The following is a 9,883-nucleotide window of genomic DNA, read 5'->3' as shown; positions in this document are numbered from 1 at the left end:
ACTAAAGCTACTTTTAGTGGTAACTTTGTTATTTTACTAAAGATACAGCATACCAGATATTTTCTGACCTAAAAACAGGATACATAATTTTATGTAGGTGTAATTTGGTCATTTAAAATGTTGTTTTGACAACCTTCAGAGAAATCCAGAAAAATGTATGTCACAAATTTTATAAATTGATTTGCATTTTAATGAGTGAAAGAAACATTTGACCCCTCTGCAATCAGAAAGATTTCAGGCTCCCCGGTGTCTTTTATACAGGTAACGAGCTGTGGTTAGGAGCACTTAAAGAACAGGACAACTTCACCGCATCAAAGGGACGATGGACAGGGCCATGTACCGTCAAATCTTGCGTGAGAACCTCCTTCCCTCAGCCAGGGCATTTGGTCGTGGATGGGTCGTGGATGGATATTCCAGCATGACAATGACCCAAAACACACGGCCAAGGCAACAAAGGAGTGGCTCAAGAAGAAGCACATTAAGGGCTTGGAGTCTCCAGACCTTAATCCTATAGAAAATCTGTGGAGGGAGCTGAAGGTTCGAGTTGCCAAACGTCAGCCTCGAAATCTTAATGACTTGGAGAAGATCTGCAAAGAGGAGTGGGACAAAATCCCTCCTGAGATTTGTGCAAACCTGGTGCCCAACTACAAGAAATGTCTGACCTCTGTGATTGCCAACAAGGGTTTTGCCATCAAGTACTAAGTCATGTTTTGCAGAGGGGTCGAATACTTATTTCACTCATTAAAATTCAAATCGATGTGTTTTTTATGGATTGTTTTGTTGTTATTCTGTATCTCACTGTTCAAATAAACATACCATTAAAATTATAGACTGATCATTTCTTTGTAAGTGGGCAAATGTACAAAATCAGCAGGGGATCAAATAATGTTTTCCCTCACTGTATTTCCTGACCCAAAAATGGGATTCAGGCATATAAAAGTTTTCTAGAAACACTTTCCCTCCAGTAGCATTTAGAATTGCCATAATGTAATTTGATTTTAGAAAAACTTACGTTACATCAACTGTGACATAGAGAAACATACAGCAAATAAAAATCAAAGACAGAAAAGTATACTAGTTAGTAAAGAAAGTAAACATTATATAATGCACAATATTTTGTAAATAAATACAAACTGATATAGTGTACCTGGTACAGAAGAGATTCCACTGTAGTTTTGAGCCATATCCTGTATCTCACTAAAGAAATAGTAAAAAAAAAAATACCCTCATTGATTACGAGAATAAATCAAGAAGCATCTCCTTTTATATATGATGTGCTTTTTATACCTTGGTCTATGGTCACTAATTATCACTGTAAAAAGAAGAAGGAATTACTCAAATCACTGGGTTACTAGACATAGATAGTTAGATTAAATTTAAGCAGTTCCCTTTTGTTCACCTAGTCACAAATCTTCACATGAAATTGTAAGGCTGGGATTCAATCGGATCCATGTTAGATCAGTGCAATTGTGCATTTGACATTTAAAACCGAAATCGATCAAATCAGTTGGATTCTAAAATGCCCTTACTTTGTTTCACAATGTCCCAGTGCCTCCACAGAAAAGAAAGGCCAGACACCGCCAAAATTACAAGAACCAAGGTAACTGTTATGTTTTGTCCACCTGTGAAGACAACTGGTGATGCTGTTTTAGTTGGTGGAAGAGAGTTTAGCCATTATTCAAAGCAATGCAATTAAAGTTTATGTTATTTTAAAATGTTAAAAGTTGTAAAAAAAAATTGCTTCAGATAATGCATCTTTGAGCTTCAAAAGCTTCCATAGTCAGTGATTGACTTGGGCCGGAGCTGTCTGGTGCATAAAAATACGACCAATTTAATGTCCTCCTGGTTGGGATCGCAGCTTAGCTTTCAATCCCATGGTTGTGAGGCATAGCTTAGCTTTCTGTTCAAAAATTCTATATCAGGAAAATAAGTACAGACAACAGACTAACCAAATAACTAATTCTAACACCTAGCTTGTAGCATGGTCATTTCATGGTAATTTTTTTTGGTGGCCTAAAGGCACCTGTATAGCTCCACAACAATGTCTGTGTAGGCATTACTGGGCCTCATACGCAAATGTTCGCATGCAGTGCTTCATCATATTTGCCAACTTCTACTGCCGGTCATCAGGGAATACAGCACAATCGCCGTGCCACTCACATCGCTGCTGAAAGGCCAACCACAGCGCCCCTACTGGTCCCCGGAGGCAGAGAAGGTCGTCCTCAACCTGAAGGGCAGGTACACCAACGATCTCATGCTATGCCATCCAGACCTGCTCAAGTTGGGGTGGGGGCAGTCCTCTCCCAGCAGCACAGGACCCCTCCCCAGCTCCATCCTCTACTTACTTCTCCCAGAAGCTAACTGCTGCAACGTGGGTGACCGTGAGCTGCGGTGAAGTTGGCACTGGAGGTGTTGAGACACTGGCTGGTGGGCGCCCGGGAGCTGTTCTGACAGACCACCAGAACCTAGAACAAGTCAGGGCTGCGCGGTGCCTCAACGTCCGCCAGCCCAGATGGTCCCTGTTCTTCGATCGCTTCCAGTTCACTCTGACATACCGACCAGTTATGAAGAATGTCAGGGCGGACGCACTATCCTGCCTTCTTGACCGAGGGCAGAACTGCCAATGGACATGCCAATCCTGCCCGCTCTGTGGGTCCTGTCTCCTGGGACATTGACGAGAACAGTCGTCGAGCAGGGAGATGGGACCCCATACTACCGCCATGCCCCCAGACAAGACCTACGTGCTCCGAAGACTGTGGGGCCGGTTGGTGACCTGGGCACAACCTGCTCTGGGAGAAGTCCTGCTGGGCTGGCATGCGAAGGACTTTACATCAAATATACCTCACTTTGAAAATTCACAAACTGCTTATAGAAATTGTTACCTTAACATTAGTTATATGTAGATTGGGTACATTATTTCAGGCATTCATATGCCTGATATGTGTTTTCTACAGTAGCTTAACATTTATACAATAGTCGGTGAGGTTTTGGCAATTGTTCAGATTTTTCCTTTCTCAATTGTTTTATGTTGTCACAGTTCTATGTTCAGTTCAATTAACCTTCAGTCAATATTGTTTACTTCTGTGACTCATCAGATCCTGTGACTCATCAGTTTACTCCTGTGACTCATGAACCAACTTGGAAAAAGAAAGCTCCAGCCCATAATGAAATCCAAGTCAAGCACTGTCCATAGCTTTCAAATGTAAACATGTTAATGATGAATTACAATTATGTAAAACCTGTATTATTGACAAGACTATAAACTGCACTGTTGCAATATACAGTGTAGCAATCCATGTATTTAAGCATTAAAAATACACTAAACATACACATTACACAATACTGACATGATCTTACCTTCCACATCTTCATCTCTGTTGACCCATAAGACCAGATAATCCCCTGTTGACTTCACTTGACTGATTGGGTGTTTACATTTGCTGTACACACAGCTGTACTTGCCTGAGTCTTGTTTTCTAACTTCTTTCAACAAGAAAACAGATTCAGCACCTTTCTTCATTGGTGCCATTTGCATCCCAACTCCATCCTTGCAAAGGTAAAAATGAACCATGTCCCCGCTTATAGTGATGTCATTAGTTTGACACTTGAAATGTATTGTGGTCCCTTCAGTCACATTAGATGGTCCAGAGAGCTTTGCAGGGTAGATCTCTAAATATAACAAATGACTCAATAAGAAGCAAACTTTAAGTTTCATGTTAACAAAGTCCTAAGAGTTAGTTTAAAATTATTAGGAATGCTATTTGTGTTTAATAAGTGTTTTCTATGCAGTGTCATAGCCTAATATTGACAACACTTCATAGTTTGTTTATCCATATAAATAGCTATACATTTATGTTGTATATGACCATACAACATTGATTTACTGTTTACAGCCTGTTACAGTGCCTTTCAAAAGGATTCACAATATTTAGGATTAACTTTTAACTTTGAGATTCTGAACTTTTATGTGTTGATCATTGGCAATATGTCCTAACTGAATCTATTTTGATTTCAAGCTGGAACACAATTACATGTGCAATAGGGGTCTGAACACATTTGAAAGGCGTGAAAGGCTTTTAAAATATTATTTTAATTATGGAATCTGAGTCATGACTCAGACCCAGCCAAGACAAGCTTTCAGTCAATAGTCCTGACCAGGTTACACTTACAAAAACAGATAGCATTAAGGATGCAGTATATCTGTATTATTTGAATCCTGCAGACAAAGGACCATACATGTAAAACATTTTTAAAATCATTAGGGAGAGATTGAAATTAAACATGATGAGACACAGAGGAATATAAAGGAGGGTAATGCTTTTCTAATATCAGTCTTGGGGATGGATTACAGATTTTTTAATTACATCCAAGGGAGGGTCATTTAATGTATTTATTTGTCAGACGATTGGAATTTACGTATTCACTGGTGTAACATACCCTATTTCTATGGCAACTTTCCCTCTATGTGTCTGGCATATTCATGTCATGAATATAACTCATTATACAGTGGAAAAAAGGCTTGAAAAAACTACCTTCATGGCATCGCAGAATTACGGAAGGACCACAATCGTGAACTAAGTTCTCTACTCAAGAATCTAAGAGTTTCTGTGCAGCAGAATCTGTTCGCTGTAGATTGTCCTGAAATATTAAAGGGAATTGAAGAGAGATGTTCCATAGGGGGAAACATTGAGTGGAAATAATCGTGTGTTGGAGGAGTTGTTGCTACCGAATGTAGAGAACAATCCATGTGGAAAATTAGAATATCAGCGTCCCTACAAGTTGTTTTGCTCCTTTTTCCAATGTCTTTTAGAAAGGGAATGGTTTCAGGATTGCATGCTGAACGCCGATTATGGCATTGCTGTTTTAATATGGAGACGATTATCAGGGACATATCTTGTTAGAGGATGGAAGAAGGAAGCATTGCAATAGGTAATGTGCCATGGATTCCAGTGTGGATTATTTGACTATAGCGGTGCTCTAAACAATGTCCTAAACATTAAGAGTATTGAATGGATGAAATGTGAATTCTGAAAGAAAAATATTCAAATGTTTATTACTTTTAAACAAAATTATGGTGGATTAAGCTGTCCAACAACAATCTTGAACATCAAGGACTGCAGTGCCGATTACCTTCCACCTCCAAGCAGACAGCACTGGCCTAATACCCATGAAAGACCCCGCCAGCTACAAATGGCAATGGCCTGACTGGGATTTGTACACAAGTTATAGCAACATGAAGGGCAATGTACACAGGGAAAACCTCAGCCATGACCTGAATCAGTTGTGAATATACCCACTCTACATAGAGAAGAATACCACATAATTCGCATAATTCTGGGTTGATAGGGAAATATTCAAACAGCATTGTCAAATTTTGGCCAACCCAGGAGTGAAAACTCTGGCAAATGTGATGCATTCCGGAAACTTAGAAAAGAAGATCCTGCATACATGTGTGTTTGGAATGAAGAGATTGCACACCGAGTGTCCATTGAGGTAGTAAACTGCATACTGAAGTGGGAAAAGACAAAACTCAGTCCATACACCCGGTGATCCATGGCACTTTCGGATCTTCTAATCTCGTTCACCAGAAGGAACGATGATCAACGGATCTTCAAATCTTGTTCATTGGACGAAGCGATAAACAAAATCTCTTTCACCGGAAGGAACAATGAAGAAATTAACAGTGATCTATGGATCTTTGAATCTTGTTCACCAGAAGGAACGATGATGAAAATAAACAATGATCTTTAGGCACTTTCATCTGAGAACGATGGAAGGCAAACTGACGAAGAAATATGTCTTTCAATCTTTCTGATCTCCAAGTATCTCATATTATCATCCTCAACGTTTCCAAGTTAGAAACGTTAGTAACAATACATTTTAGGACAGTAGGCTGTTATTCAGCTGTCAAGTCCCGCCCGCTGGGGCGGGACAGGGGGGCTGACTCAAATGAAATGAGTCGAAAGATTAGTTCCTTTTACTGAACGATTCAAAAAGATCCGGATCAGTAAAGTGAATCAAACTTCCCATCACTACAATGAGGTGGTTTAAAGTCACAGTAGAGAATAATTTACTAACATCCCCTCAACATGCAACATGTTCTGAAAATAAAATATCCTAAAGCTTGACTGTGAAAGTTGTTTATAATGTTTTTGTTTTAATTTCATCCTTGGGATCTGTATGCCAGACAGAGCCACAGTCTATTTGAGGGGTAGAAAACGTAGCTGATCACCAAACCAAAACAAGGAGCTACACCTCAACTTCCCCTACATTGCAAGCCACTACCAAGAGCATGAGTCCTCTGCCCATTAAAAAAATAAAGTGCCAAGCTCTGATGACCATGCTCAACTACTTGCCAGCTGCTGCACATTCTTTTTATGAATCACTGCAGACTGAATCGTTTCTTGTTAAACAAAGCTACATAATTAACAGTTTTTTTCTGAGTTTATAATCCCCTGAACCCGTATAATATGTTATTATACATATCTTCTGTAAACATTTCAGAAGATATGTCACCCCACTGTGTGGCGGTGCGAGTGCCAAGCGTGCGTACAATTAGGCAATGGAAAGAAAAAACGAAACTCAAGCGAAGACAGTTCAAGTCTCTTATCTTTCAGTATAATGCAGAATAATGGAGGAGTTTTCCACTTGCAATGCAGCTTTTCGGTAGTGGGAAGAAAAGTTTCCATTCATGAATTGGGACGATGCTAAAAACGCTAATTACAGCTGGGGACAAAGCGGAATAATGGATGGTTGGAAAAAATGACTTTCCATTCTGCACTAACTTTTGGTAAGTGAATTTTTTGATAAATATGATTTTTAGACAAACTATCCATTTAATGGTTCCTCCACAGATGTGCAAGTCACCCATGCCATGTGCACTAATGCACCCCCACACCATCACGGATGTTGGCTTTTGAAATTTGTGCTTATAATCAGATGGATGGTCACTACCCTTTTTAGCCTGGAGGATGATGAGCCTGGAGCCATGATTCCCCAAAAATATTTTTTTCACATTTTTGTGTCACACCCTGATGTGTTTCACCTGTTGTCTTTCCCACCCCCTCGCCAGGCTTTCCCGGTACCCCATTAGCCCTGTGTGTTCTCTGTTCTGGCAGTTGCCAGACCGTCTTGTCTTGTACAGTCATTTCCAACGCTCTATGTGTCTTATTACCCACTCTGCCTGTCATTCTCTTCCCCGGTTGCGACCCTTGCCTGTTTTCCTGGCTAACGAGCCTGCCAGCCCTCCCCTGTACCTTCGACCATCTGACCGCCCAACAACGAACACTGCCTGTCTCCCACTGCAAGTCTGTCTGCTTCACCTGTACCGTCGACAATCTGATCGCCCGATAACAAACACTGCCTGTCCCCCACTATGAGATCGCCTTGTCCCTGTTGCTGCAATAAATACTATGACTCGCACTCTGCCTCTGTGTCCACTTTTGGGTCCCCGCTTGCTTGCCGTTGTGTCATTCTGGATAATGTTTATATATGGTTTCTTCTTTGTATGGTAGAGATTCAACTTGCATTTGCCATCCAATATTTGCCAAAACTTAATTGCTGATCATAGTGTTAAATGCAAAGAGAATGGTTTTCTAAACATTATGTATTATGTATATATTGTATATTGGACCTGCATATTGGACCTGTATATTGGACTTGCATATTCAATTGTACTCTATTTTGTAGTTATTCAATGGTATGATCAAATTGTGGACATTTTAAATGAGAAGATGTTCTGACTCAACTTTAAAAAAAGGTAATCAGTGCTGAAGTTGATAGACTGCCTTTAAATGAACCTTCATACAAATGCATTAACTACATATTGCATTTAAGTTATTTCAAGTTATCTTTAAGATATCTATCTTGAAAATACTTAAAAACATCACACCAGGTGTTGAAGTATCAAACCAAATGTCACATATATAATGAGACAAATTAAAGTTATCACAGGAGATCCACTGAGCTTCCACATTCTAGAAATTAAAACTGCAATCATTTCTTTTTTTCAAAATAACATAACAATATCATTTGTTTTTGGAAGATATGAGTGTGGTGAATTATTTTCAACCATAAAACACCTAATGTGGTACACACAATTAATAATAATAAAATGACTGATTATCGTAAGATGGAAAAATTGTCACATATATGGTTCTTCGTCTGTAAGATTCATTTCTTAAATTAGTGCTTTAAAAATACTGCAGGTGTTGAACAAAGGTCATCTTTTTTCTGCTTGCTTTCTTCGATTACCAGAAACATAATCTATTCATCAGTAATTAAAGATATATTGAAATTAAAATGTATACTTTACTTGAATCTTCACATCGGCTTTGACATTCAACAAGGATGTATTTTGCTGCTGCATGGGGGAAAAAACTATTTAAGTAAAATATTTGTGAAAAAATATATGAAATACATTTATTTTTTTATTTTATGTTATTCGAAAAGTAGAAAATACTCACAAATCCCAAGCCATATAAGTCTTAAGGCTGCCATTAAGTGTTGGTTGAGACTTTAGTGGTGTGAGGCTACGGTGTCAGAGATACTTGATGTATGTATTGTCTGAATCAAAGGTGCAAATGTGCTCCAAAATAGAGATTCAGGAAACAGCAAGACAGTGGTGTTGTTGCTCCTCCTTCTCCTGGTAAGAATGAAGGTACATTTCTATAGGACTTGAAACATGATCAAATTATTATTTACAGTGCAGTCCATTTGTATTTGGACAGTAACACATGTCTTGGACAGTGAAACTAGTTAGCGTGCAGTTTATTTAGGCCGCCCTAAAAATATAAAAATGTTACTGCAGAGTTCTGGGAATATGTACTGTAGACAGATGAGACAAATATATTAACAAGACTAGTGCAACTATAATTAATACTACATAAAGTATTACGAAGTGTTTACATGGTCAGTTACTGAGGAGATTGATTTCTATCAAAATGTTTTAAACATTTTTGTAGCCAGTACCAAAAACAGCTCTGGAAAAAATTAAGAGACAAATGCATAATTATCAGTTTTTCTGTGTTTGAGTAAAATAGTTATGTGTTTGAGTAAAATTAACAGTTTTGTTTTATTCTATATACCACTGACAACATTACCACCAAATTCCAATTAGAGATATTGTCATTTAGAGTATTTACAGTGGATATAAAAAGTATACACACCCCTTAAAATGCCAGGTTCTTGTGAGACAACAATAAATCACTTTTTCCACCTTTAATGTGACTTATAACGTGAACCAACAAATAACTAAAATCTTTGAGGGGGAAAAATAAAAATGATTAAACTCACAATAACCTGATTGCATAAGTGTGCACACCCTTAAACTAATACTTTGTTGAAGCACCTTTTGATTTTATTACAGCACTCAGTCTTTTTGGGTAAGAGTCTATTAGCATGGCACATCTTGACGTGGCAAGAAGCGCTCCAAATTTGTCAGATTGTGAGGACATTTCCTGTGCACAGCCCTCTTCAGATCACTCCACATATGTTCAGGTCTGGGCTCTGGCAGGGCCATTCCAAAAGGTTAATCTTCTTCTGGTGAAGCCATGTTTTTGTGGATTTGGATGTGTGCTTTGGGTTGTTGTCGTGCTGAAAGGTGAACTTCCTCTTCATCATAAGCTTTCTAACGGACGCCTGAAGGTTTTGTGACACAGGGAATCTAATAGTTTAGTTAGATAGTAGTCGAAATGATCAAGACAGTATACAGAACAAAGTAGAACTGAAACAAACTGAAATGGTTTCTATAATTCAGGAATGATTCAACATAACATATTATACAAACAAAGCCACCTTGGTGGAAAACAGTGAAAAACACAGGAACTCAACATAATTTTATTTAGCTTGTTTTAACTACTCATATCAAGTCTAAATTATCTGA

The 9,883-nt window shown here is 38.6% G+C and overlaps 1 long non-coding RNA gene across 1 annotated transcript; it reads right to left on the bottom strand.

The window, feature by feature from the left end:
* Positions 1–2,289: 2,289 nt before the first annotated feature.
* On the bottom strand, positions 2,290–8,560 carry LOC117595401. Its single transcript, XR_004576651.1, has 3 exons — positions 8,466–8,560; positions 8,315–8,362; positions 2,290–3,669 (listed from the first exon to the last, which is right to left on the bottom strand). It is a non-coding gene; the product is annotated as an uncharacterized LOC117595401 (long non-coding RNA).
* Positions 8,561–9,883: the final 1,323 nt, after the last annotated feature.

This window comes from Esox lucius, chromosome 2 (assembly GCF_011004845.1).
Source record: "Esox lucius isolate fEsoLuc1 chromosome 2, fEsoLuc1.pri, whole genome shotgun sequence".
Taxonomy (NCBI): domain Eukaryota; kingdom Metazoa; phylum Chordata; class Actinopteri; order Esociformes; family Esocidae; genus Esox; species Esox lucius.
Note: the sequence above shows the minus strand (reverse complement) of the source record. Positions and strands in the feature narration are given on the sequence as shown.